The 25,141-nt window shown below is 43.5% G+C and overlaps 1 pseudogene; it reads right to left on the bottom strand.

The window, feature by feature from the left end:
* Window positions 1-1,216: 1,216 nt before the first annotated feature.
* LOC141148435 (zymogen granule membrane protein 16-like) lies at window positions 1,217-23,191 on the bottom strand (annotated as a pseudogene).
* Window positions 23,192-25,141: the final 1,950 nt, after the last annotated feature.

Below are 25,141 nucleotides of genomic sequence, written 5' to 3'. Positions count from 1 at the left end.
TTATGGCCCCCGGCGCTCGGGGATTCGTTGGGGGCCACAAAAGATATATATGTCAAAATTACCAGGCGGGCCGTCCGAAACCGGACCGCGGGCCGCGATTGGCCCGCGGGCCGGACTTTGGACATGCCTGGCCTAGGCCAAAACACAGCACTGGGTGGGACACTATTCCTCCCACTGACACTAATTATTGGGCACAATTCCTCCCACTGAGACAAAAGATGGGGCACAATTCCTCCCACTGACACCAATGATGGGGCCCTATTCCTCCCACTAACACCAATGATGGAGCCCTATTCCTCCCACTGACACCAATGATGGGGCACTATTCCTCCCACTGACACCAATGATGGGGCCCTATTCCTCCCACTGACACTAATTATTGGGCACTATTCCTCCCACTGAGACCAAAGATGGGGAGCTATTCCTCCCATTGACACCAATGATGGGGCTCTATTCCTTCCACTGACACCAATGATGGGGCTCTATTCTTCCCACTAAAGATTTGGCATTATTTACGACCACTGACACCAGGATATTTTCTACTACCAATGGCCACAGTCCGGCCCCCCTTAAGTCTGAAGGACAGTAAACTGACCCTTTGTTTAGACAGTTTGGAGATTCCTGTACTAGAGGCAACACACCTGTGTTGAAATGATTCGCAGCGCACACTGGTGCCTTGTGGAGTTTTAAAAATGGGTCGTGTTTTTTTTAGTAAGTTGAGGTGTGTTGACAGCATGCAAGGAAACACATGTTAACGTGCCACAAAAAAGAAAATGGGCCCTTTATATATACTATGTTGTCAAAAGTATTGGGACACCTGCCTTTACACGCAAATGAACTTTAATGGTATCCCAGTCTTAGTCCGGAGGGTTCAATATTGAGTTGGCCCACCCTTTGCAGCTATAATAGCAAATAACAAATAGCAAATAACGCAATCTGCACTCTAATTCTTCCCAAAGGTGTTCTTTTGGGTTGAGGTCAGGAGTCTGTGCAGGCCAGATAAGTTCCTCCACCCCAAACTCGCTCATCCATGTCTCTATGGACCTTGCTTTGTGCACTGGTGGGCAGTCATGTTGGAACAGGAAGGAGCCATTCTTCAGACTAAGACTGGGATGCTATTAAAGTTCTTGTGTGTGTAAAGGCAGGTGTCCCAATACTTTTGGTAATGTAGTGTAGTCTATCATTTTTGTTTTAATATAAAAGAATCAGACAGGCATTGTAGCTGCAGATTTTATTATGAGGAGAGGATACACAGAATATTGGGTGCTGATACAGATGGGGGGTAAGGTAGACAAATGACAGACGGGGGGCGATACTCTGCAGCTCAGGTCGGCACAGCGGTCTGGAAATTACTTGTTGCAGTGGACGCAGTTGCTGGATAGTCCCAGTGGAAGCCGATGGCGTTGATGGCGGAGTTGGAGCGTCCGCTGATGTATCTCAGGAAGGTGCCGGGCAACACAGGGGAGCTGCTGAAGGCAGTTCCGATATCTTTGCCGAAACTGGACAAACACCTCTTGTTGGTGAAAAATACCAGCTGGCGGACGGTGGAGGTATAGCTTCCATTTACCCGGCTAATGTGCTCTCCGGGGGAAAGGAGAATTTCCTCCAGATCACCCGATGTGCCCCCGCGGTACTCTGACCACGTCGTCCCATATCGCATCTGGATCCTGTGGAGGGAACAAACCCATGTCATTCTTCAGAAGAGAAATAGAGAAAGAATATCTAAAATCGTAACATAAGATAAATAATATGAATAAAACTGACATAAGCAGGACAGGACTTAGGGTGGTCGGGCCCCCTGGGCTTGAGTCACTTTCGGGCCCTACCCTTCTATACATATGCACAGCTCTATAAAACAGAAATAGAAAAGGACAAGGTGCGCCAGACTCAGTGCAGTATTAAAGAACTTCTGTTTAATTGGACAAGACAAAACAGGAAAATGGCTACTCACAAAAGTAGATAATATATAAGCGTATAAGTGGGGGATACTGTACTGGTATTCGTCCTGGGTCCATGATTAATAAAAGCAATAAAAATGGATAAAATGATCATTACCGTATTTATCAGCGTATGACACGCACCGGCATTTAATACGCACCCCAAGTTTAGGAGGGAATTTTAAGGAAAAAACTTTTAGGAGGGAAGTTTAAGGAAAAAAACTTACATTTAAATGCCCATCAATGCAGCCTTGTCAGTGTCCATCTGCGGACTTGTCAGTGTAGCCTTTCATGTCCAGTGTATCTCAGTGGCTTTCGGCCACACTCGGCGGCTTTCGAAAAGGGCCGGGGCCCACGAGCTTGAGCCAAGTCAAGCCCAATGGTAAGTCCGGCTCTGGCCATAAGCCCAACGCCAGCCTTAGATTACCTGGCAAAAAAAAAACAAATGCCATGGCATCCGATTCCCATTGCTGCCAGTGCCGCAGCTATTTCCCCCAAAAATCACAAGATTTATGCATTGGTTTAACCACTTCAATACTGGTCGATATTACCCCCTTTCACTGATGGGCACAGATAAGGCACCACTGATGGGCGCTGATAGGAGGCACTAATATGCTGCACTGATGAATACTGATTGTTACTGATGAGGTGGCACAAATAGGCACTGATGAGGCAGCACTGATGAGCATTGATAAGGCTGCACTGATGGGCACTGATGAGGCGGCACTAATAGGCACCAATGAGACCGTACTGATGAGGCTGCACTAATAGGCACTGATGAGGCGGCACTGATGGGGTGGCACTGATGAGGCAGCACTGATGAGCACTGATGAGGAAGCACTGGTGGACACTAATTAGCACGAATGAGGTTGCACTGATTGTCACTGAAGAGGTTGCATGGATGGGCACTGATGAGGCAGCACTGGTGGGCAATGATTAGCACTGCACTGATGGGGCAGCACTGATGGGCACTAATGAGGTGGCATTGATTGTTACTGAAGAGGCTGCACTGATAGGCACTGATGAGGTGGCACTGGTGGGCACCAATGATACTGCACTGATAGGCACTGATGAGGCTGCACTGATGGGCACTGATGAGGCGGCACTAAAAATGACTTTACACATGTAACAATGAAATACAATGAAATAACAATGAAATACACGAAATAAAACACAAATGCAAAAATCAAAAAATTACAGAGCAGTTCCTCTATCGAAATTGCATGTACTGTACATTCATCCTGTGTGAATGGGGCAAGATCAAATGTTCTTCAGTCTATTTTCTCTGCAATTCGAATGTGTGAATGGGGAAAATACCACATTATGGCCACAAGATGGTGATGAGGAGCACAATTATTTCTCAATAGTCATGTCATAGTCCTAAATCAGGGATCTCCAAACTACACCACATCTGGCCCTCTGCAAGGTCTTATCCAGCCCACTGCTAGGGTCAGTGAGGTATACTCAGTGTGCACTGATTGAGGATTCAGGTCAGCAGAGGTCACCCATGGTCTCCACTTTAACCCCCCCAACGCGCACCCAGACTTTGTAAAGGGTGACTCTAATGGGGACCCTGATGTAAGGGGCATTATGATGGGGACTCTGATAGGGACTCAGGTGTAAAGGGGGTCTCTGATGTAAGAAGGGCCCCAATGTAACAGGGAACCCTGACTTATGGGAGGACTCTAATGGGGACCCTGATGTAACAGGGAATTCTAACGGGTACCCTGACTTAAGGGTGGGCTCTAATATAATCCCTCATGTAAGGGGGACTCTAATGAAGACCCTGGGGTAAAGGTGGACTCTGACAGGGACCCTGATGTAAGGGGCACTCTAATGGGGACCCTGATGTAAGGGTAGACTCCAATAGGGACCCTGATGTAAGGGGGGACTGTAATAGAGATCCTGATGTAAGGGGTGAGTCTCAGGGCTTTTTTCAGCGGGAACGCAGTTCCGGCACCTCCTGTACTAACTGTATGTAATGGTAAGGGGTGCTGGGGTGTGTTGCAGGGTATTGACGCTCACTGCTGGGGGATCTATTCTAGCTGGAGGGGATATATTTTGCAGGGCGGGTCTATTGTTGCTAAGGGGGTCTATTGTTGCTGGTGGGGGACCTATTGTTGCTGGGGGTGGGTCTAATGTTGCTGGGGGGTCAGTTGTTGCTGAAAGAGATCTACTGTTGGGGGGGAAGGGTCTATTGTTGATGGCTGCCAGAGAGTCTTTTAATGCTGGGTGTGCGGAGATCTGTTCATGCTGTTGGGAGTCTATTGTTTTTTTTTTTTTTTCTTCCCACTTCAGTGACTTCATTAGGGAGGGTTATTTCAACTTCCCAGTTCAAATTTTTATCTCTTCCCATTTTCACATCATTGTGGGATTTTCCATTATTTTATACATTTATTTAGAAAAGAAAGAAAAATATTTATTTTAAGTTTTATAAACTACGAAAAGACCTCCTTTCCCCAATCGAACTTTTCACCCTCCCTCCCCCCACAGGTTTGTTTCAGTCTATCCCCCGTCTTCCTGCCTCAGGGCCCTGTGCCTTCTAACATCTTCCCCCAGTATTTGTCCGAGGTTTTGAATTTATTCCATACACCCCAGATGTTATTACATTTTTCGATTTGGTCTTTGTCTCTACTCCTAGGAAATTCCACTTTGCTATAATAATCCACTTGTTTGAACCAATCTCTTATATCTGGTCCTTCGCTGCCTAGCCACCTCTTTGGGATCAGTCCCTTTGCAGCATGCAACAACTTTGGAATTATTGTTTTTATGTATTGTTTCCTTGGGGTTTTAGAGATGTGGAATAAACATGTCAACACATTAGACATAGGCATTCGTTTTCGTCCGAATGCATTTTCGTCCGAATTTCAGGTATTTACGTTATCGTTTTAACAAACGATAACGAAAGTGCAGAATCCGAAAAACGAAAGATCCGACATAAACAAATTTATTTATTTTCATTTTCGTGGCTACAACAGTTCGATATAGATAGGAGATTTGACATGATAATGACAATAACAATCTGTGTCCATCAAACCTTTGGTCGAATGTGCCTAACCTTAACTCTATTAGTCCAAGATTATTCTACATAGAGAGAAACGATTCAACGTAGGGAAGAAAAGATTCAACGTAGGGGAGAAAAGATAAAGAAAAATAATGATGATGATGAATGTTATTGGCTGATTGTAACCAAAGAGGAGGAGCAGTAAAATAGCTAGAACTAAGTACACACGTACTTTGGCTTATGGTGTCTGTTGAAAGTTCTAAGAAGATTCGACGGAGCAGGTAAACTATACGGCGTCGTACAGTTTAGCTGCTCCGTCGAATCTTCTTTGAACATTCGTCAGACACCATAAGCCTTCAATGACAGATTCGACCTTAATTTGGATTTTTGGAAGAATGCAATTTTTAACGAAAAACAAAATAAGTAAAAACGAATTTCGGGAGTAACTAAATCAATTTATTTTTCGGACGAAAACAAATCCTGAAACAAAATATTTCAGTGTGCACATGTCTACAACACATTATAGTCTATCTTCTCTTCTGTTATCTCATTTATAAGATCGACTATTTCCAGCCAATATTTCTTTATTTTTGGACATTCCCACCAAATATGTGTCATCGTAGCTCTCCCTCCACAGTTTCTCCAACAACATGGCGAGCTATCCGGTTGGTATTTCTGAATTCTCACTGGGGTTAGATACCACCTCGCCAGGAATTTATAGTTCATCTCGATGGTGTTCATGTCCCAGGCGTGGTCGTATCCGGCCCCGATCATCCTCTCGACCTGCTGTTCTTCAAATTTAATATCCAGTTCTTTTTCCCATCTTTCTATATAGGAGGGTCTTCCTAATCCTTCAAGGTCTGTCAGTATTCCATAGATTTTTGAGATTCCATTTTTCAGTGGAATTTGTGTGGCGCACAGTTTTTCCAATGGGTTTAGCTCTCCTCTGTCTCCAATTGGTTGCGGCAACGAATTTACAAAGTGATGTAATTGAAATAGTTCCCATTCTCTCATCTTCCACCCATTCGTGACTTCTAATTCTAGTGCTGTTTTCTTCTTCCCTTTTACAGTGATGTCTTTAACTTGTGGATTTTTTGTTTCAAATTTAAAAATATTTCTTTTCCGGGTATAAAAAAATTTGTTCCTGTGAGCGAGATCAAGGGTGAGTTGTATACCCATTTTTCCTTCCGATGAAGTGCGTCCCATACTTTAAATATGTTTTTAGTCAGTTCGTGTGATTCTAAATCCAGTGTTCTAAACTTACTTGGTGTCCAAATATTTTTGTGCAATGTGGTTCTATTAAAGTGTTTTCTATCTCACCCCACTTTTTTTCCCTATTTTCTTTTGTCCACTGTACCATACGTGCTAATATTACCGCCTTATATTACCTTATTATATCTGGAGAAGCTAAACCACCGTGCTTTCTCTTCCTGATCATTAGTGTATAATTTACTCTTGGCTTTTTATTATGCCATATATATTTTATCTGCATTTTTTTTATTATATTGAAAAAGCTCTGAGGGATCGCAATAGGTAACATCTGGAAGTTGTACATTATTTTCGGTAATATCACCATTTTGTACATATTTAATCTACCCATCCAGGATGTTGCTTGTAGACTTATCTTTTTTATTTCTTCCTTTATCTTGTTTATTAATGGGATGTAATTTGCCGGGTATATTCTCTCATAGTTTGATGTTATTTTGATTCCCAGATATGATAGTTCGCCTTTTACCCACGTAAATGGATATTCTCTTTGAAGAGCAAGAACTTCATTTTTTCCCAATCCAATATTTAGTATTTCTGTTTTTATAGGGTTAATTTTGAAATTAGAGAGTTCTCCATAATCTTTTATTTCTTTAATTATATTCGCCAGCGTTGCCTTAGGGTTTGTTACGTAGATTAAAATATCATCAGCATACGCCGCAATTTTATATTCTTTATCCCCCACTCTTGCTCCCCCTATCCCCTGGTTGTTTCGCAGGGTCACCAAAAAAGGGTTCCAATGACAGGACATTTAGGAGTGGCGAGAGCGTGCAGCCTTGGCGCGTTCCATTGTACATCTCAAAAATTGGTGAGAGTCTCCCGTTAACCTTAACCATTGCCGTGGGCCCATTATATAAATTTTTGATCCACTTCATGATTTTAGGACCCAGTCCGAGATGCTGCATCCTATCCATCATAAATCCCCAGTCTACCCTGTCGAATGCTTTCTCTGCATCAATCGACAGGAGTAGTACTGGGGATCCAGTCTTCTTCTTTCGCAGCATCAATAATGTTTTAATACTGTTGTCTCTGCCTTCTCTGCCCGGAATAAATCAGGTCTGGTCCGGGTCTATCCAAAGTGTCATGAGTTTTTTTAATCTACTGCCTAAGATTTTTGCGTAAATTTTTGTATCCGCATTTAATAAGGCTATGGGCCTGTAGCTAGAGCAATTGGTTTTATCTTTTCCCTCCTTGGGGATTATTGTTATATATGCTAGTAATGTTTCTCTTCTTACCTCTTCATCTTCTCCAATTTTGTTCAAATACTCGCAGAACCTTGGTATCAACTGTTCCTGGAATTTTTTATAATATTTAATCGTGAACCCGTCTGGCCCAGGACTTTTTCCTGAAGGTGTATCTTTTATGGCCGTCCTGATTTCATCTTGCGTTATCTTTTTTTCCAACTCTCTCAGTTGTTCAGATGTGGTTTGTGGTAAATTAGCTCTTTTTAAATAGGTTTGAATCTTCTTCCTTCTTGCTTCTTTTTCGGATTGTGGTTCTTGTTTTTTTATTGAATAAAGTGAACTATAATATTGCGAAAAGGCTTGCGCGATATCTGTTGTCGTGTGTTTTATTTCTCCCTTATCGTTTTTTATTTTCTCTATATAATTTAGAGTCTTCCATCCTTATATCTATTTTGCAATACCCTGTTATGTTCTTTTCTCTCTTCGTGTTCCATTAGTTCTTTTAATTGATCTCTTTTTAGGGTCAAAGCCCTATATGTTTCTTTTTCAACTTGGTTTTTGTGTCTTTGTTCCAGGTTATGAATTTCTTTTATCAATCGCATCATGTTTTTGTTTCTTTCTTTCTTTTTTTCTACCCCAATCGATATTAGTTTGCCCCTAATAACTGATTTATGTGCTTCCCATATAGTTGCTCTTGACAAATCAGGGGTGTCATTCTCCGCAAAGTAATTTTCAATCTCTTCCGTTATAATTTTTTCGGTTTCGCTGTCGTCTAATAGAGCTTCATTAATTCTCCATGTGCCTCGCCCCATGGATTCCCAAAGTATTTTCATCTTCAACCTTACAGGGGAATGATCTGATATTGTTGTGACTCCTATTGTTGTTTCTATTACCTCCTCTGAGCTTCTGTGTTCCACCATGATGTAATCCAATCTGGAGTACGTTCCATGGACTGTAGAGTAATATGTGTAGTCTGTTATGCTCGGATGTTGCACCCGCCATGCGTCCACTAATTGATATTCAAACAATTTCTTTTTGATCTTCCCTAGTTGTGATGCTTCTCTTTCCTGTGCTTCTGACGTACTGTCTAATTTGTGGTCCATGGGGAAGTTGAAGTCTCCAGCCAGTATCAGTTTACCCTGTTTGAACTCTGTCAGATCTTTCAATACTTCCTTTAGATAATTTTTGGGGTTTTTGTTGGGGCAATAGACATTGGCTAGTGTAAATCTCATACCCAGTATTGTCCCTATGAGGAAGAGAAAGCGTCCTGGTCAGTTTTTCTCTTCTCTGTTACAAAACAGATGTTATTCCTAAATCCTATTGTGACTCCTTTTGCCTTTCTGATTGGTGAAGCTCCATAATACCACGTTGGGATATTTTTAGAACATTTGACATTTGATTCCTGAGTGATATGTGTTTCCTGTAGAAAAATTATTCCGGCCATACTTCTTTATAGTTCTTGTAGTATTATCCGTCTCTTTTTAGGTGAATTCAAAGCTGGGAGTCTATTGTTGCTGGGGGGGGATTTTGTTGTGGGTTGCTCCATTGTTGTTAGGGGGATCTATTGTTGCTGGCTGCAGGGGATCCATTTTACTGCTTTTCTTGATATCATTACAAAATTCCATACAAATTACTTAGCAACACAAAATGATACTTGGTTCTGTATTGTCTAAAAGGGGCGGTACTGGGAGGTGGGTAGGGGATTGAACCAAGAGATGGTGCTCGGAGGTGGGTAGGGATGGAGAAAAGGGGTGCCTCGGAAAGGGGGAGTTCCTGCATTTATTGTCTGAGAAAAAAAGCCCTGGTGAGTCTAATGCAGACTCTGATGTAAGGGATACTCTAATGGGTACCCTGGTGTAAGGTAGGGACTCCAATGGGGATCCTGATGTAAATGGGGGAGTCTAATGGGGATCCTGTTGTAAGGAGGGAGTCTAATGGGGATCCTGATGTAAGGTAGGGACTCTAATGGGGATCCTGATGTAAAGGGGGAGTCTAATGGGGATCCTGGTGTAAGGGGGAGTCTAATGGGGATCCTGATGTAAGGTAGGGACTCTAATAGAGATCTTGATGTAAAAGGGGGAGTCTAATGGGGATCCTGATGTAAAGGGGGAGTCTAATGGGGATGCTGATGTAAATGGGGGAGTCTAATGGGGATCCTGTTGTAAGGGGGGAGTCTAATGGGGATCCTGATGTAAGGTAGGGACTCTAATAGGGATCCTGATGTAAAGGGGGAGTCTAATGGGGATCCTGTTGTAAGGGGGAGTCTAATGGGGATCCTGATGTAAGGTAGGGACTCTAATAGGGATCTTGATGTAAAAGGGGGAGTCTAATGGGGATCCTGATGTAAAGGGGGAGTCTAATGGGGATCCTGGTGTAAGGGGGGAGTCTAATGGGGATCCTGATGTAAGGTAGGTACTCTAATAGGGACCCTGACGTAAAAGGGGAGTCTAATGGGGATTCTGATGTAAAGGGGGAGTCTAATGGGGATCCTGATGTAAAGGGGGGAGTCTAATGGGGATCCTGGTGTAAGGGGGGGGTCTAATGGGGATCCTGATGTAAAAGGGGGAGTCTAATGGGGATCCTGATGTAAAGGGGGAGTCTAATGGGGATCCTGATGTAAGGGTGGAGTCTGATGTGGACCCTGATATAAGGGTGGACTCTTAAGGTTACCCTGATGTAAGGGGGACTCTAATAAGGATTCGGATGTAAGGGGGAGTCTAATGGGGACCCTGATGTAAGGGGGAACTCTAATTGGGGCCCCGATGTAAGGGGGGTCTAATGGGGACCCTGATGTAAGGGAGGTCTAATGGGGACCCTGATGTAATGGAGGTCTAATGGGGACCCTGATGTAAGGGGGGAGTCCAATAGGGATCCTGATGTGAAAGGCAATCTAATGGGGATTAGACATCCTCCAAAGGTCCCTCAAAAATTTTGGGGGACCTTTTCAGGGGTTTGTGTGCCATTTCTTTATTTTAAATAGAAGCCATATGGGAAATGCCATTTGCCATCAGTTAAAAAACATTTTTCCTTTGTACCAGTCACTGCTCCTGGCCCAGTGGAAGTTTTAAATGTTGTTCTGCACTGTTACACGTTCCCAGGGCAGTGCCCCGAGCCAGAGCCGGTACAAGGCAGGGGCGGAAGGGGCGGATGCCCTGGGCGGTACAATTTGCAGGAGGGAGGGGGGCGCAGGTGAAGTGTCAGCAGTGTGTTTCACAGAAAGCACTAGCCGGTGCCGCTAATAGCTGTGCTAGGTACCTTCCTGCACCCGGCACAAGCCTAGACAGAGACAGACCCCACCAGCCCTTCCCTGTCAGCACTTCACTCCCCTATGAAGACGATTCATAGTCCCATCCCGGCGGCGTGATGTCACTCACGGCCAGAGGCAGGATGGGAGGAGCATAGAGAGCTGCTGCTGAAGCTGCGACCTGGAGGTGGAGGTGCCGCTGAGGAGGAACCAGGTCAGCAAAGTGTGTATATGATTGCACCAAACTAAGCACTAAACAGATAATGATTTCCAAATGCCATCTGCAGATTAATACATGAACTGTCTGGATCAGATGAGGGGAGGAGGCTGAGGGGGGGATAATTACCAATGCTACCTATTTTTAATTTCGGTAATATGCAGTATGGGGGGTTAATGTACTGCCACTGGTCACTGACGCATTAGTGGCTGACCAGTGGCAGTACATCAACCCCCCTCCATGCTGCATATTACAGAAATGAAAAATAGCAATGGTAATTAACCCCCCCAGCCTCCTTCCCTCCCCCATTTGGATCCAGACAGTTAATTTATTAATCTGCAGGAGGTTCATAAACAAACTCTCTGGATCCAATTGGGGGAGGGGAGGAGGCATCTGGCAACAGGTGACAGTGGTAAGTGACATGTTGCATCTAGCAGCAGGTGACGGTGCTTCCTTCAGCCTGCTAATTAAGGGGAGTGGTTAATTGGTCACAGGTGCTTGAGGCTTATATAACCTTGTGTAGAACTCATTGTGAGCCTGCTCATTTTTGAGTCTGCTGGAACTCTGTCCAAGTGGAACTGGTCTAAGTGGTGAGTTAAAACCAAAGTTGGTGGAACTGGTCTAAGTGGCGAGTTAAAACCAAAGTTGGTGGAACTGGTCTAAGTGGTGAGTTAAAACTAAAGCTGGTGCAACTGGTCTAAGTGGTGAGTTAAAACCAGAGTTTAAAACAGGATATTATAACAGGGGTCATAGTACCTGTGTAGTGTAAGTACCTGAGTGTTGTCTGAGTAGTGTGTGTGGATCGTTAGTACTTGTGTATTGTGTACTGTATACTTGTGTGTTGCGAGTGGTCTGCGAGTGCACGTAGTTCTGCGAGTGCACGTAGGTCTGCGAGTGCACGTAGGTCTGCGAGTACCTGTGTATTGTCTTGCGTATTAGTGTCAGGAAGCTAGTTGTTAGGTAATTTGGACAGGGTATAATCCCCAATCCTCATTAAATTTAATAGGTACGATGTCCGGCGGGTGTGGAGAAACAACTCTTTGTACATCTTGCGGCATGTATGCGTTCCTTAATCATCCGATCGAGGGTGAATACTGCTGTGCAAAATGTAAGAGCATTGTTTCCCTGGAAGCCCAGGTTCTGAATCTGAGGAAGCAACTGTCAGCACTGAGAAGTCCCTCCATACTAAAGGAGAGCCAGGAACGTACACGGCATGTGTCGGCAGGGGCCAGCACAGAGGTGGGTGGAGACAAAGAGGTGCAGGCACTAGCAAAGAGTAGATGGGTGACAGTCAGGAAGGGTAGAGGGGGGAGTCTAAGGGAGGCCAACCCAGGGCTGGAGCATCCCAATAAATACACCCCATTGAGTGACATTGGTGAAACCAGTCAGGGACCAGCACTGCTGAGGTGAGGTGCTCTCCTAGCTGCAGGGGAAAGAACTCCTCCAGTGAGAATGGGGGGAAAGGAAGTGAAAGGAAAGACAGATTCTGGTGGTAGGGGATTCAATTCTTAGAAGGACAGAGAGGACGATCTGTAACAAAGACCTGAAGTGCCGAACAGTATGTTGTCTACCGGGCGCTCGGGTTCGGCACATCATGGATCTGGTGGACAGGTTACTGGGAGGGGCTGGGGAAGACCCGGCTGTCATGGTGCACGTTGGCACCAATGACAAGGTCAGAGGCAGATGGAGTGTCCTAAAGAACAATTTTAGGAACTTAGGAGCTAAATTGAGGAAAAGGACCTCCAAGGTAGTATCCTCGGGAATACTACCGGTACAGTGAGCCACACCAGAAAGGCAGAGGGAGATTAGGGAAGTAAACAATTGGCTGAAGAGCTGGTGTAGTAAGGAGGGGTTTGGGTTCCTGGAGAACTGGGCTGACTTCTCGATAACCAGTACTGTAGAAGGGACGGACTGCACCTAAATGAGAAGGGTGCAGATCAGCTGGGAATGAAGATGGACAAAAAGTTAGAGGGGTTTTTAAACTAGGTGATGGGGGGAGGGTCCAGAGGTAGAGCTAGTCAGTGCAGAACATATTCCAGAGGGTAGTATTGGCGGCATTAGTAGTAGGTTGACCAAAGCGCATAAACCCAAGGTAAGTATAGTAGCAAGTCCTAGTTGCAATCTCGGAACACCCAATAAGAGGATAATATGTGACCGGTCCAAACTACGTGACAATAAACTATCAATGCCTGGAGCCTGGTGGACAAGATGGGTGAACTAGAGATACTGTTTTACAAAGAGGATTTGGATTTTGTGGGAATTTCAGAGACCTGGTTCAACAGCTCTCATGATTGGCTGGCAAACATTCAAGGGTATACCCTTTATCGCAAGGATAGAGAGGGTAAAAAAGGGGGAGGGGTATGCCTATATATCAAGAATAATGTACAAGTGAATGTGAGAGATGACATCACTAAGGGAGCTAGGGAAGAGGTGGAATCCTTATGGGTAAAGCTCCAAAGGGATGAAGCTAAGGGGAAAATAATACTGGGAGCATGCTATAGCCCCCCTAACCTGAGGGAGGAAGGGGAGACAGACCTCCTATCACAATTTGGATTAGCAGCAAGGATGGGAAGTGTTATCATAATGAGGGATTTTAATAATACAGACATAGACTGGGTGGAGGGAACCACGCATTCTTCTAAGGCTCGCCAGTTACTATATGTCTTGCAGGACAATTGTATGGGTCAGATTGTAGACGCACCAACTAGAAATAAAGCGTTACTTAATCTACTGATTACCAACAATACAGACCTGATCACGGATGTGGAAATACAGGGCAATTTAGGTAACAGCGATCACAGGTCAATTGGCTTCAATATAAATCACACAAATAGGAAACATAAGGGGAATACAAAGATACTGAATTTCAAAAGAGCCAACTTCCCTAAACTACAAACCTTGCTAGAAGGCATAAATTGGGACAAAATCTTAGGAACAAAGAACACGGAGGAGAGATGGGTTTGCTTTAAGAGCATATTAAATAAGGGCATTAGCCAATGTATCCCATTGGGTAATAAATTTAAGAGCGAACAAATGTCCTGGATGGCTTAACTCCAAAGTAAAAATGCATATAAAAGCAAAGGAGAAGGCCTTCAAAAAATACAAGGTTGAGGGATCATCATCAGCATTCAGACTTTATAAAGAATGCAACAAGAAATGTAAGGGTGCAATAAGGACGGCTAAGATAAAACATGAAAGACGCATAGCGGAGGAGAGCAAAAAAAATTCCCAAGAAATTCCTTAAGTATGTAAACAGTAAAAAAGGGAGGACAGACCATATTGGCCCCATAAAGAATGAGGAAGGACATCTGGTTACAAAGGATGGGGAGATGGCGAAGGTATTGAATGTATTCTTCTCCTCAGTCTACACGAGGGAATCGGGGGGCTTCAGTACCCAAAAGTGCAGTGTTTATCCTCATGACACAACACAGGAAGCACCTCCATGGTTAACAGAGAACAGAATTAAAATTAGACTTGAGAAACTTAACATTAATAAATCACCGGGACCAGATGGCTTGCACTCGAGCGTACTTGGGGAGCTCAGTCAAGTAATTGCCAGACCATTGTTCCTAATTTTTACTGATGGTCTACTGACTGGAATGGTACCAGCTGCTTGGAGAAAAGCCAATGTAGCACCAATATTTAAAAAGGTCCCAAAATACATCCCTGGGAATTCCAGACCAGTTAGCCTAACATCAATAGTATGTAAGCCCTTGGAGGGGATGATAAGGGACTATATACAAGATTTTAGTAATGAAAACGGTATAATTTGCAGTAATCGGCATGTATTCATGAAGAATCGTTCTTGCCAAACCAATCTACTAACCTTCTAGGAGGAGGTGAGTTGCTATCTAGATAAAGGAAGGCCCGTAGACGTGGTGTATCTGGATTTTGCAAAAGTATTTGACACAGTTCCCCATAAACGTTTCCTGTACAAAATAAGGTCTGTTGGCATAGACCATAGGGTGAGTACATGGATTGAAAACTGGCTACAAGGGTGAGTTCAGAGGGTGGTGATAAATGGGGAGTACTCGGAATGGTCAGGGGTGAGTAGTGAGGTCCCCCAGGGTTCTGTGCTGGGACCAATCCTGTTTAATTTGTTCAAAAACGACCTGGAGGATGGGATAAACAGTTCAATCTCTGTATTTGTGGACAAAACTAAGCTAAGCAGGGCAATAACTTCTCCACAGGATGTGGAAACCTTGCAAGAAGATCTGAACAAATTAATGGGGTGGGCAACTACATGGCAAATGAGGTTCAATGTAGAAAAATGTAAAATAATGCATTTGGGTGGCAAAAATATGAATGCAATCTATACACTAGGGGGAGAATTTCTGGGGGAATCTAGGATGGAAAAGGACCTGGGGGTCCTAGTAGATGATAGGCTCAGCAATGGCATGCAATGCCAAGCTGCTGCAAGCAAAGCAAACAGAATATTGGCATGCATTAAAAAGGGGATCATCCCCAGAGATAAATGCTAATTCTCCCGCTCTACAAGACCCCGGGGCCGGCCGCACCTGGAGTATGCTGTCCAGTTCTGGGCACCAGTCCTCAGGAAGGATGTACTGGAAATGGAGCGAGTACAAAGAAGGGCAACAAAGCTAATAAAGGGTCTGGAGGATATTAGTTATGAGGAAAGGTTGCGAGCACTGAACTTATTCTCTCTGGAGAAGAGATGCTTGAGAGGGGATATGATTTTAATATGCAAATACTGTACTGGTGACCCCACAATAGGGATAAAACTTTTTCGCAGAAGGTAGTTTAACAAGACTCGTGGCCACTCATTAACCACTTGAGCCCCGGACCATTATGCTGCCTAAGGACCAGAGGTCTTTTTCCAATTTGGCACTGCGTCGCTTTAACTGCTAATTGCGCGGTCATGCAATGCTGTACCCAAACGAAATTTGCGTCCTTTTCTTCCCACAAATAGAGCTTTCTTTTGATGGTATTTGATCACCTCTGCAGTTTTTATTTTTTGCGCTATAAACGGAAATAGACCGAAAATTTTGAAAAAAAATGATATTTTCTACTTTTTGTTATAAAAAAAATCCAATAAACGAAATTTTAGTCATACATTTAGGCCAAAATGTATTCGGCCACATGTCTTTGGTAAAAAAAATGTCAATAAGCGTATATTTATTGGTTTGCGCAAAAGTTATAGCGTCTACAAACTAGGGTACATTTTCTGTAATTTACACAGCTTTTAGTTTATGACTGCCTATGTCATTTCTTGAGGTGCTAAAATGGCAGGGCAGTACAAACCCCCCCAAATGACCCCATTTTGGAAAGTAGACACCCCAAGGAAATTGCTGAGAGGCATGTTGAACCCATTGAATATTTATTTTTTTTGTCCCAAGTGATTGAATAATGACAAAAAGTTGTCACTAAATGATATATTGCTCACACAGGCCATGGGCCTATGTGGAATTGCACCCCAAAATACATTCAGCTGCTTCTCCTGAGTACGGGGATACCACATGTGTGGGACTTTTTGGGAGCTTAGCCGCGTACGGGGCCCCGAAAACCAAGCACCGCCTTCAGGATTTCTAAGGGTGTAAATTTTTGATTTCACTCTTCACTGCCTATCACAGTTTCGGAGGCCATGGAATGCCCAGGTGGCACAAAACCCCCCCAAATAACCCCATTTTGGAAAGTAGACACCCCAAGCTATTTGCTGAGAGGCATATTGAGTCCATGGAATATTTTATATTTTGACACAAGTTGCGGGAAAGTGACACTTTTTTTTTTTTTTTTTTGCACAAAGTTGTCACTAAATGATATATTGCTCACACAGGCCATGGGCCTATGTGGAATTGCACCCCAAAATACATTTAGCTGCTTCTCCTGAGTATGGGGATACCACATGTGTGGGACTTTTTGGGAGCCTAGCCGCGTACGGGGCCCCGAAATCCAATCACCGCCTTCAGGATTTCTAAGGGTGAAAATTTTTGATTTCACTCTTCACTGCCTATCACAGTTTCGGAGGCCATGGAATGCCCAGGTGGCACAAACCCCCCCCAAATGACCCCATTTTGGAAAGTAGACACCCCAAGCTATTTGCTGAGAGGCATGGTGAGTATTTTGCAGCTCTCATTTGTTTTTGAAAATGAAGAAAGACAAGAAAAAACATTTTTTTTTCTTTTTTCAATTTTCAAAACTTTGTGACAAAAAGTGAGGTCTGCAAAATACTCACTATACCTCTCAGCAAATAGCTTTGGGTGTCTACTTTCCAAAATGGGGTCATTTGGGGGGGTTTTGTGCCACCTGGGCTTTCCATGGCCTCCGAAACTGTGATAGGCAGTGAAGAGTGAAATCAAAAATTCACGCCCTTAGAAAGCCTGAAGGCGGTGCTTGGTTTTCGGGGTCCCGTACGCGGCTAGGCTCCCAAAAAGTCTCACACATGTGGTATCCCCGTACTCAGGAGAAGCAGCAGAATGTATTTTGGGGTGTAATTTTTTTTTTTTTTTTTTTTTTTCTATAAGGGGAGAATTTCACATATTCCATGGCATGTTTGAGCAATATATCATTTAGTGACAACTTTGTGCAAAAAAAAAAAAAAATTTGTCTCTTTCCCGCAACTTATGTCGCAATATAAAATATTCCATGGACTCGACGTGCCTCTCAGCAAATAGCTTGGGGTGTCTACTTTCCAAAATGGGGTCATTTGGGGGGGTTTTGAACTGTCCTGGCATTTTATGCACAACATTTAGAAGCTTATGTCACACATCACTCACTCTTCTAACCACTTGAAGACAAAGCCCTTTCTGACACTCATTGTTTACATGAAAAAGTTATTTTTTTTTGCAAAAAAATTACTTTGAACCCCCAAACATTATATATTTTTTTAAAGCAAATGCCCTACAGATTAAAATGGTGGGTGTTTCATTTTTTTTTTTCACACAGTATTTGCGCAGCGATTTTTCAAACGCATTTTTTGGGGTAAAAACACACAAATTTTAATGCATTAAAACACACTATATTGGCCAAATGTTTGATGAAATAAAAAAGATGATCTTAGGCCGAGTACATGGATACCAAACATGACATGCTTTAAAATTGCGCACAAACGTGCAGTGGCAACAAAATAAATACATTTTTAAAAGCCTTTAAAAGCCTTTACAGGTTACCACTTTAGATTTACAGAGGAAGTCTACTGCAAAAATTATTGCCCTCGATCTGACCTTCGCGGCAATACCTCACATGCATGGTGCAATTGCTGTTTACGTTTGATGACAGACCGCCGCTTGCGTTCGCCTTAGCGCGAGAGCAGGGGGCGACAGGGGTGCTTTTTTTTTTTTTTTTGCTTTTTTTTTTTTTGCTTTTTTATCTTATTTTTAAACTGTTCCTTTCATTTTTTTTTTTAATCATTTTTATTGTTATCTCGGGGAATGTAAATATCCCCTATGATAGCAATAGGTAGTGACAGGTACTCTTTTTTGAAAAAATTGGGGTCTATTAGACCCTAGATCTCTCCTCTGCCCTCAAAGCATCTGACGACACCAAGATCGGTGTGATAAAATGCTTTCCCAATTTCCCAATGGCGCTATTTACATCCGGCGAAATCTAAGTCATAAAATGCTCGTAGCTTCCTGTTTCTTAGGCCATAGAGATGTTTGGAGCCACTCTGGTCTCTGATCAGCTCTATGGTCAGCTGGCTGAATCACCAGCTGCATTCTCAGGTTCCCTGTTGAGACAGGAGAGCCAGAGAAAAACACGGAAGACAGTGGGGGGGGGGGGCATTCCCTCCCACGGCTTGTAAAAGCAGTCTAGAGGCTAATTAGCCACTAGGATTGCTTTTACATGAAAGCCGACCGCTGGCTGAAAAGAATGATACCAAGATGATACCTAAACCTGCAGGCATCATTCTGGTATAACCATTCAAAGTCGTGAATGGCGTACCTGAAGATAAAAAAATGGTTAACAATAAAGCACAGTAAACGGCAAAGTATAAAAAATTGCATACCTGAAAAGCAAACATGATAAAACATAATAACAATAAAACATTGCAGAATAGAATACAGTAAAAAAGAGCAGAACAATAGAGAGAGAGAATAGAGAGAGAGAGAGAACAATGAAACGACAACTATTTTTTTTTATTTTATATATTTTTTTTTTTTTTTACACTTTTTTTGTAACTAACTTTTATAACGGTAACCGGTTCTAGGTTCGGGTCTCTCAAAATGCGATGGCATCTTGGGAGACCCTGTGAAAGTGTGCCTAGTCTGTGCAATGCTGTACCCTACGCTAATACTCAACTAATGAATGGTAGCGTTCAAAACATTCACCAATGCAAAGACCAGGATTGTCAGGACAGGAGGGACAATAATAGCGGGTGTCATGCCTATATGCGCGCTTGCTGCAGACACAACATCTTTTTTGGGGGGGTTCGTTGGGTAGGGATACTCGGGAGGACATAAAGAAAATGCCTCTCATGCAGCCAACTGCATTTGGTTGGGGATGTGAATGGGGTAAGTACGGGCGCTGCAGAAGCGGTGGGTTCCCAATTAGGATTGGCGAATGCAGCAGGAAGGGCATTATGGGCACGATGGGCCTGTGTTTGTCTTCTTGGTGGCAGCGCGACACTACTTGTGCTTGCCACCTCACCAGCTTGAGCCGCACTTATGGGACTCGCCACGTCACCAAGTGTTACTGCAGTGCTGGTTTGACTACGACCGGGGTGTACTAGGCCGCTGGCGCTTGCCAGTTCAATAAAAAGCTACCAAAAAAACTGTTAGCGATCACAGGGATCAGGCCTGACTCTGCGAATGCTGCAGTTATGCATTAAGTGTTTTGTAAGTGACAGTGATCGATCGATACTGCACTTGGGTGGGCTGGGCCAGGCGGAGGGGCAAAATGCAGGTGCTAGCAGGTATCTGGGCTGATCCCGCTAACACTGCGTTTTTGGGAACCCTAAACTGCTGAGGACGCCAGTATAGATCTGATCGGATCAGATATTGATCCGTTCAGATACTATACCACTAAGGGAGGCGTATGCTGCGTGCATGGGTGTTAGTGGTACTGGCGCTAATCTGACGCTGCTTGGGGCTGGTGCTTGCCAGTTCACCAAAATACTACCAAAAAAACTGTTAGCGATCGCAGGGATCAGGCCTGACTCTGCGAACGCTGCAGTTATGCATTTAGTGTTTTGTAAGTGTCAGTGATCGATCGATACTGCACTTGGGTGGGCTGGGCTGGGCCGGGCGGAGGGGCAAAATGCAGGTGCTAGCAGGTATCTGGGCTGATCCCGCTAACACTGCGTTTTTGGGAACCCTAAACTGCTGGGGACGCTAGTATAGATCTGATCGGACCAGATATTGATCCGTTCAGATACTATACCACTAAGGGAGCTGTACGGTGCGCGCATGGGTGCTAGCGCTACTGGCGCTAACCTGACGCTGCCTGGGGCTGGTGCTTGCCAGTTCACCAAAATGCTACCAAAAAAACTGTTAGCGATCGCAGGGATCAGGCCTGACTCTGCGAACGCTGCAGTTATGTGTTTAGTGTTTTGTAAGTGACAGTGATCGATCGATACTGCACTTGGGTGGGCTGGGCGGAGGGGCAAAACGCAGGTGCTAGCAGGTATCTGGGCTGATCCCGCTAACACTGTGTTTTTGGGAACCCTAAACTGCTGGGGACACTAGTATAGATCTGATCGGATCAGATATTGATCCGATCAGATACTATACCACTAAGGGAGGCGTATGCTGCGTGCGTGGGTGTTAGCGGTACTGGCGCTAATCTGACGCTGCCTGGGGCGACGCATATCACCGCCGGGCGATCAGGGGGCTAAACCTTTATTCGGTAATAAATGGCGGGTGCCCTGACACTATAAAAAATAAACAAACTAACCAGCGTCACCCGTAACAGTTATACGGTGATCAGTGGTGAAAGGGTTAACTAGGGGGCCATCAAGGGGTTAAAACATTTATTCGGTAGTATATGGGGGTCCCTGTCGCTATAAAACGCTGACGGCGAACCTAAATATTTAGGTCCCTAACTAGCGTCACCAGCGACACTAATACAGCGATCAGAAAAATGATCACTTAGCGACACTGGTGACAGGGGGTGATCAAGGGGTTAAAACTTTATTAGGGGGGTTAGGGGGGTATCCTAGACCTACAGGGGGGTAATACTAACTGTCCCAACACTGTAACTGTCACAAACTGACACCAATGCAGTAATCAGAAAAAAAAAAAACTGCTGGTGTCAGTTTGTGACAGGGGGGTGATTGGGGGGGGCGATCGGGGGGGGGGGGGGTCGGGGTGTTTTGTGTGCCTGGCATGTTCTACTGTGTGTGTGTAGTGTTGTGCACTCACATACCTGTCTTCTCTCCTCGGGCCGGAACGGAAATTACCGAGCCGAGGAGAGATGACATCATTTCCTTTGCTGCTGTTTAGCATACAGCAGCAAAGGAATGATTCGATTGGCCGGCGGCGATCGCGAGGGGGGGCCACGAATGGATGGCCTCCCCCTCACCTCCGATCGCCGTGGGACAAAAGGCGACCGCCTCGGGCACCGGGGGGGGTCCGATCGGACCCCCCACCCGTGGAAGGCAAATCACGTATATGTACGTGATTTTGCCTGTCCGTGCCACCTTGCCGACGTACATCGGCGTGAGGCGGTCGTCAAGTGGTTAAAATTAGAAGAAAAGAGGTTTAACCATAAACTACGTAGAGGGTTCTTTACTGTAAGAGTGGCAAGGATGTAGAATTCCCTTCCACAGGAGGTTGTCTCAGCGGGGAGCGTTGATAGTTTCAAAAAACTATTAAATAAGCACCTGAACGACCACAACATACAGGGATATACAATGTAATACTGGCACATAATCACACACATAGGTTGGACTTGATGGACTTGTGTCTTTTTTCAACCTCACCTACTATGTAACATGCTGAATCTGGCAGTGGTAAATGACACGTGGCACCTGGCAGCAGGTGATGGTGGCAAGTGACATGCTGAATCTGGCAGCAGGTGATAGTGATAAATGACACGTGGCATCTGGCAGCAGGTGACGTTGGTAAGTGACATGTTGCTCTGAGCCCTGTGCTGATAATTAATACAGGGCTCTTTACAGAGGGAATAATCTCTTTTTTCTTTTCCCTGCAAAGCAGGAAGAAGAACAAATTGATCTGCAGTAAAAAGCAGCACACACAGGAAACATAGCTGATTCCCACTGACACTGACTCTTTCTTTACACCCGGGGCGCACAGTTTGCCGTCTTTGCCCTGGGCACCGAAAGACCTTGTCCCGGCACTGCCCTGAGCATTTTTATTGGACAGATTTGGCTCCCATTGGGTTCGGCATCTGAACTTCTTTGAAGTTTGCCAAACTGTTCTCTAAACCCGGAGCAGCTGAGCTCAGTGGTAATATAGAATAGGGACAGACACTGAGAATCCCCCCAATATACACATGTATTAGTATGAAGCTGGAGAGAAAAGGAAAAAGTGTGTCTCACCCGGTGATGTATCGACGGTTGCGACGAACTCTCAAGGCTGTGATTTCTCCATCCAGTTGGTTTCCAGACTGTGAAAATTGCTTTCCATCCATACCGCCATGTTCACCGGAGTACAAGGAGCTGCGCTGCTGAGCTGAGGTATAAAGGAGGCAAAACAGCTGTGACATCACTATTCTCTGTATATAATATATTACACAGGAGTGACATCACCACTCTCCAGATATAAGATATACTATAGAAGAGTGACATCACTATTTTTTATATATAATATATTACACAGGAGTGACATCACCACTCTCCAGATATAAGAAGAGTGATATGAGATATGAATATATCAGATGAGAGAAGAGGATCTCTTACCTGCAGCGATGGCGCACACACTGACAAGGATCCACAGCAACATTCTGTTATAAAACAAAATTTACATTATTATATAATACATATGCAGCAGAGCATTGCACCTCAAATACCGCACAACACTGTCCATAATACTGAAAGTATTGCCCCTCAAATACTGAACAGTACTGTCCCCAGTACTGCAGAGCATCGCACCTCAAATACTGCGTAGATTTGCCCTCAGTAGTGCAGAGCATTGTAGCTTCAATACTGCACAACACTATCTTTAATACTGCATAGCACCACCCCCAGTCCTGCAGAGCATCGCACCTCAAACACCGCACAGCACTGCCCCCAGTCCTGCAGAGCATCACACCTCAAACACCTCACAGCACCGCCCCCAGTATGAAGAAGAAGAAAAAGATTGAGGTAATGCCAGGGGTTTTCTGGTACGACTTCTTGAAGTTTAACACTTGGAGGCAAAAGTGCTTCTTTGCAAGCGGATCTCACAAGATTCATCACTGTAATTATGGGCTAAAGTGAAGTTGTGGTTTTATTCATTTGAAACACTGAAAGCTCATTATACAGTTTTAATTAGCGCTACACCATTTATTATATCAATTACTGTGCAATCCTCGCATGTTGTGTTAGCTGCTTTAACATTAATCTTTCCTATTTTTATGATTCCAGCGCAACAAAATTGTGTCCTTTCTATTCTGGGTCTATGCTAAGGAGCTAATGAGCGGAGCAAGTTGTTTTGGGGGGGCAAAATCAATTTCCTTCAATGATATGTTCATCCCTGCTGAGCATTACAACCATCCATAATTATCAGTGGACTGTCCCTTTAAATCATCTTGTATAACGTTCATTTATCAGATCACTGCAGAATATTACTGCTCATGCAGATTATCTCATGCTCCATACAATACATTATACCCTGTGCTACATTTAGACATCACACCGCTCTAGGCAAGTCTCAATATTAACACCCTTTTGTACAAGCTCTCTCTCTCTCTCTCTCTCTCTCTCTCTCTCTCTCTCTCTCTCTCTCTCTCTCTCTCTCTCTCTCTTTCTCTCTCTCCCTCTCTCTCTCTGAAATAAATGGCTTAATATTGTATAAAAAGCCTTCAATAATGATGATTTCTCGTGAGACGAATTTTGGAATTATATCTGCTTGAGTCAGCTTAAATCAAACCGTGTGTTTTATTGTACACACATAAACTTGGAAAATACTTACAAAAATAGTACAGTCATATTCAGAATTAGTGTTGTTTCATATATGCAAAAAATGTTCAAATATAGTTCGTTTGTTTCAAAGATCTGGAAAAAAAGTTCTTAAAGTCATTAGACCATGTGCTTCCCTTTGTCATGGCCTATTAAAGATGGCCGATTAACTTCTTGTGTCCTGAAAGAAATTCTGTATGCATAGAATAGCTGTGTGTCTTGAAGAGGGAGATGTGTCTAGCTTTGAAGCAGAAGGTAGCAAGAGACAGAAGACTGGATTCCTTGTGATTATATGAACTCAGTCTTTCAAATTCGCACCCAAACACAAATCCTTCCCATACACTCCCCTTTCTCCTCCTTCCTAAGAGTGGGGGCTAACAGAGAGCAACATCTGTTTTTAACTTTACCAAACCTTCTAAACATGAAACAAGATATATGTGTGAGAGAAACCTTCAGACTAAACATCAGACCATTTAAAACATAAACGCATATATCAAACAGAGTATCAGTTACATAGGAAGATTTTTAACCCATACATATATTATTTACAAAATCCATCAAATTCTGACAGGGTCTTGACCTGCAGTCTTAGTCAATGAGTTGCCATCTGAATATCACTAGCTCAAAGTCTTATCATTCACACAATTATGGAAAATGCATATTCTTTTTAATAAAGCCAGTTAAAATTTAGATATTAAGAATATAACATTCCCCTCTGAAATATGAATAGCAATCATATTTTCAAGGTTTAAATCCATACATAGCATACATGTCTCATTCATACTGACTTTGATCCAATAACTCCAAATGTATTTCCATCATTAACCGAGTCTGCAATACCAAAACCCATCTTTCTCTTAAGCTTATTTTGCAATAAATCATCTCCTTTCTTGATTTCATTTCTAATTTGATAATATAATTTTTTCATTCTAAACATCAAACATAACTGGAATATAATGAATAACATAATAATAAAAAAAAGAATAACTATAGGATGTGATAAAATATTTCCTGCTGCTGAGGTTATTGAAGCTTTTCCCCAAATTGATACACTATTACTGAATTTTTTCCACCAATTACTTCCTGAAAATTCTGACCATTGATGAGATATCTCTTGCAAATTACCTTGTTCATGTTTAAACAATATTTCTGCATTCTGAAGTTCCTTAGCCAAAGCTATCAATAAACCTTTATCCTTATGAATTACATTTGCCCATTCTTCCTAAGGAAATTCATCTATCTGAGATATTTTATATTGTGTGGGAAGAGCACTT

Source organism: Aquarana catesbeiana, linkage group LG06 (assembly GCF_042186555.1).
Source record: "Aquarana catesbeiana isolate 2022-GZ linkage group LG06, ASM4218655v1, whole genome shotgun sequence".
NCBI lineage: Eukaryota > Metazoa > Chordata > Amphibia > Anura > Ranidae > Aquarana > Aquarana catesbeiana.
Note: the sequence above shows the minus strand (reverse complement) of the source record. Positions and strands in the feature narration are given on the sequence as shown.